The sequence below is a fragment of the Anomaloglossus baeobatrachus genome, chromosome 6 (genome assembly GCF_048569485.1).
Source record: "Anomaloglossus baeobatrachus isolate aAnoBae1 chromosome 6, aAnoBae1.hap1, whole genome shotgun sequence".
Taxonomy (NCBI): domain Eukaryota; kingdom Metazoa; phylum Chordata; class Amphibia; order Anura; family Aromobatidae; genus Anomaloglossus; species Anomaloglossus baeobatrachus.
This window is the reverse complement of record NC_134358.1, coordinates 139215530-139220781: the sequence shown is the minus strand read 5'-3', so window position 1 is coordinate 139220781 and position 5252 is coordinate 139215530. Positions and strand designations below refer to the sequence as shown.

Sequence of the window (5252 nt, the reverse complement as noted above, 5' to 3'; positions counted from 1 at the left end):
CTCCCTCTTTCTCTTTCTCCCTCTTTCTCTCCCTTTCTCTTTATCCCTCTTTCTCTTTCTCCCTCTTTCTCTTTCTCCCTCTTTCTCTTTCTCCCTCTTTCTTTCTTCTTCTATACATGTCTCATTTCTTTTACTACCATATTCTTCCTTTGCTACGCTTGCTCTGCTCTCCACACCCCAGGATATTGACTTTGGCTTGTACCTTTGCCTGACAATCCATTTGTCCCTTTTTCCCCATGGTACTTCCTTGTCTGAAACATGCCTACTAACTTTTATCTCCCTTATGTTATTAGAGCACACTCTGCAATTGTGAAAAAACCTTGCCTCCCTTTATGCATTTCGGTTGTCCTTTGTGACCCGCGCCATCCAGCTGTAACCATTGATGTATGTTCTTTCCCTACATGTACATATTTGTAAATATTTTGTATTTATTCTGTATATATTCTGTGTCCCACCTGTACATACATGCACTCATTTTGTCATTTTTCACACCTTTGCAGGCAACTACCTTGAGAAAGGCTCTACGCCGAAACGTCGGTGTTGCTCTGGTTTAGGTTCACTTTTGCAGTGTGTCAATAAATTCACTTGCATCACAAAAAATTCTCTTGCTTTCATTTTGAGTGCTGGGGTTATATACTATTTATGACTCTTTTTCCCCTAAGCACCTAAACCAAGTGGTTGAGCCTGAAATTACCATTGCCTTATACTACTACTTATTTTTCAGGGCTCCCACTGTACCATTTGTTTCCATGACGGCACCTGTTCTCTCTTTTAATGACGAACAAGCCGCCAGTATCCTGGCTAAGGTGACCACAAGAACTCAGTTCCTCACTATTCCTTCAGATGAGATCCGCACCCGAGATTATCTGAGGGAGGTCAAGAGGAACACAGCTCTTGAACTGCACACAGCCACACTAGCTGAATACTATAAAACCCAGAGGATCCCGAGGGGACTCAGGATCTCCCTGAGGCCCACTCTGTTCTCTGAGAATTCAGAGTATTGCAAATCATTTGAGAACATTCTTAACAAATGTTCTTTCGATATTATTCTGCTCACAATTGACTATCTGCAAAAGGAACTTGTCAGCATAGATGCCAGTATCAAGAACATTGAGACCCAACTCTCCCAGACCCTGAACGCTACAGCTCTAGAGGAACTCAAGAACAAGTGTGTCTCTACTATCTCTGAATACCGTGACACGCTGCAAACCCGCAAACGCGATAAATTCGTGCGGGATCAAGACGATTATTTGAAGAACCGCGTCTACAGATGGCATACCTCGGCTCCTACGCGCAACTTCCGCCGTGGCGGGGGATTTTCCTCTGGCTCCGACAGCGACCATCATTCTATGGACTCTCTATCTTTTTTAGGTCAGAAACGGCCCCCAAAAAACAGACGAGGAGGGGGAGGAAACATCGGGGGACGATCAGATCGCATCACGACCCGCTCCCAGGTAGGGACAATATTGTCTTCAACATATCCAATCAGACACTCTCCCCCCTTGAGACCCAAGTCCTACAGAAGGGCCTTTCATTCTGCCCCACCCCCTCTTTCAGTACCTTCAACTTAGAACATGAGCTCAACAGGTTTTTCAGAAACCTTCGCCTTAAAGCGCATTTTTCTAATAAGAGTCCTGAAACCTGCCCACTGGCTTCCACAACCTCGACCTCCTCCTCCCCTACTGGGTTCACACTCACGGGACTCAATCTCAGAATCCCAAGTAACTACCAACCTCCCCGCTGCTACCACCCGATAGAGACTTTTATCGATCTAGTCTCCAGGGATGTCCAACTCACAACATCGGACATGAGCAAGGGTTCCTTTCACCTCAAAAACAATATGACCCCTGACGAGCGTAGGGCTTTAACTTCCCTCAAAAATTATAATAATATCGTCATTAAACCGGCGGACAAAGGCGGGGCCATAGTGGTTTTTGATAAAAAATACTACACCGATGAGATACGCCAGCAACTCGGAGACACTACCACCTACAGCCTACTACCGCGTGACCCCACATCTAACATCTCAGCCCTCATATATGAGAAAGTGAGATATTACCAACAGAGAGCCATCATTGACGATAAACTCGGTGAATTTCTCATTAACAGCCACCCGATCACCCCGGTTTTTTATACCCTCCCCAAGATCCACAAAAACTTATCTGCTCCACCCGGACGCCCGATTGTTGCATCCACCAATTCTCTTCTGTCCCCTATCTCCATCACTCTCGAGAAAATACTGACTCCCCATATTCCAAAAATTCCCTCTTTTCTGAAAGATACTAACAATTTTCTATCCATACTGAGATCTATCCCCAGTGTTCCTGACAATTGTTTACTTGCTACTCTTGACGTGTCCAGCCTGTACACCAGTATCGGCCACCAGGAAGGGATTCAGGCGGTGGACTCATTCCTACAGACCCATACCGACCTTTCACCCCCCAAAAAGGCATTTTGCCTTGATATGCTCGAAGTGGTCCTTACACATAATTTTTTCTTATTCGAAGATCAATTTTTTCTTCAGTGCAGGGGGACCACGATGGGTTCTAACGTCGCGCCCCCCTACGCAAACATCTACATGGACCACTTCGAACATCTCTTCATCTACACCCACCCCCTATTCGAACAACGGGTACTACTATGGAAACGCTTCATTGACGACATCTTCCTGATGTGGACTGGCGACGAGGCGTCACTTAAATCCTTTTTTGATGACATCAATGATGCTACGAATAACATCTCATTTACTCTTCAGCATAGTGAACATTCCATCAATTTTTTAGACACTACAGTTATCATCAACTCTGATCATTCTCTCTCCACAGACTTGTATACTAAACCGACTGATAGGAACAGCCTCCTCTTGCACTCCAGTTGTCATCCAAGACACATCAAGAAGTCTCTACCCCATTCCCAACACTGCCACGTGGACAGGATTGTCTCGGATCCTACCACCAGGGTTTCACGACATTGTGATATGGACAGCAAATTTTCTGCAAGGGGCTATCCACCATATGTAAACCCCCCCCTTCCGGTACTACTCCTAATGTGCGACATGACAAAAGGATTCCGTTTGTGAGTACATATCACCCATTCACTCCCCTTATTAATGGCATTATCCTCAAACATTGGCCTCTGCTGCACCAAGCCTATCCCTCGGTTTCAGAGTTTGATTCCCGACCCCTCATTTGCTACAAACGTCCCCAGAACCTGAAGGACACATTGGTCAGGGCCGACATTGGTCCCTACAAACCCACGGTTAAACAAACGTTTTTCTCCAGTCAACGTAAGGGCACATTTCCTTGCTCGCATTGTCTACAGTGCTCACATATAACCAAGGGGGAATATTTCACCCACCCACGTACCGGAAAGAAGTTCCCAATTTCGGGGTATTTTACGTGTGAATCCAACTACGTTATTTACCTCATCAAGTGTCCTTGCGGTCTCGGATATGTGGGTGAGACCACCCAACAGATCCGGGACCGCATTAACAAACACAAATCCACCATCCGTTGCAAACAGACCACACTACCGATTCCCGCGCACTTCATCACAGCTGGCCATACAATACCACAACTCAGATTCCAGGTTCTGGAACATGTTGATCAACCTCGCCGTGGGGGTAATCGCATCAGAATACTTAGAGAACATGAAGCCTATTGAATCCACACGTTACAAACTTTGGAGCCCTTAGGGCTCAATAGGGAATATGAGGCCCCTACTTAACCAACTTCTCCAATTTTACCTAGTTTTCTTCTGGTTTGCTCATTAGGTCTCTTTATGCCATTTGACCTTTAACAATGAGGCTTTTTCTTTGTGTTTTTCTTTGTGTTTCTCTAATGTGTTATGAATCTGACCCATGGTGACTCATGGCACTCTAATATGCCTATTGCATTCCAATCCGTATATATCTCTATACGAATATACTTTGGCCTTTCATATCCCATTGTGCTTATTGTATTCCTATACTAATAATGTATATTTTTCTCCTTATATATTATGATACCAGTTTTTCCAACAGGCTTTGGCCCATTACATTCCAATATGCTCCTATCATATTCTTCAGCTTGTGTATACTAATGCCTTTTTTCTCCATTTCCCTTTCAGATCTCCCACAATTGATCCCTTCCTCTCCTGCACCTCCCCCTAGTGGCACGCTCTCCTCCACGCCCTGCAGCAGGTAATGTCACCCATCTATAGTATTCCACACCACACACAGCCCTGCAGTATTGCAACGCCCTCTCTATAATTACTATGCCTGCCCATACAGCATGTGACTGCGCGTGTCACTAACGTGGGCCGCACTATGCGTTCCACATATGCGTCCCACAGCGCGTCACCGGATGTGACGCGTCACCGGATATGACGCGCTCCCCTCCCCTCCACCTTCCACTGCCAGCCCTGTGGGCCGCACTATGCGTTCCACATGCGCGTCACCGGCTGTGACGCTTCACCGGATATGACGCGCTCTCCTCCACCTTCCATAGCCATCCCCTCCCTCTTATAATGGCGCCGGACAGCGTCTGGGGCACACGCTGCTGCTGCCATACACCCAGCCTCTGCTGTTTTCTACAGGCCGTTACTGCAGGTAACGCTCCCCCTTGCCCTCCCAGGCACCATCTCTGCACCCTGCTTTCGACCTCACCAGGCTATGATATTCTCTGTTACAGGCGTTCACCCATCCTCCACAGTGACACTGTCACTCCTCTGCATACGGTATGTAGCTCTCTCCTTGCTCCTTATGGTTGCTGTGCTCATCTGCTGTTCTCTTCCTCTTCCTCCCCTTTCCTCTCTCTACGTTCTTTCTCTTTCCCTCCTTCTCTCCTTCCCTTCTTTCCCTCTCTTTCTCCCTCTCTTCTCTTCCTCCCTCTTTTTCTGTCTCCCTCTCTCTCTTTTTTCCTTTCTCTCTTTCTCCCTTTTTCTCTTTCTCCCTCTTTCTCTTTCTCCCTCTTTCTCTTTCTCCTTCTTTCTCTTTCTCCCTCTTTCTCTTTCTCTCTCTTTCTCTTTCTCCCTCTTTCTCTTTCTCCCTCTTTCTCTTTCTCCCTCTTTCTCTTTCTCCTTCTCTTTCTCCCTCTTTCTCTTTCTCCTTCTCTTTCTCCCTCTTTCTCTTTCTCCCTCTTTCTCTTTCTCTCCCTTTCTCTTTCTCCCTCTTTCTCTTTCTCCCTCTTTCTCTTTCTCCCTCTTTCTCTTTCTCCCTCTTTCTTTCTTCTTCTATACATGTCTCATTTCTTTTACTACCATATTCTTCCTTT

At 46.2% G+C, this 5252-nt stretch overlaps 1 long non-coding RNA gene across 1 annotated transcript; it reads left to right on the top strand.

Annotated features, from left to right (window-relative positions):
• Nucleotides 1–1376: 1376 nt before the first annotated feature.
• On the top strand, nt 1377–4716 carry LOC142244148 (uncharacterized). The gene is made up of 3 exons (XR_012724453.1): nt 1377–1454; nt 4108–4180; nt 4671–4716. It is a non-coding gene; the product is annotated as an uncharacterized LOC142244148 (long non-coding RNA).
• Nucleotides 4717–5252: the final 536 nt, after the last annotated feature.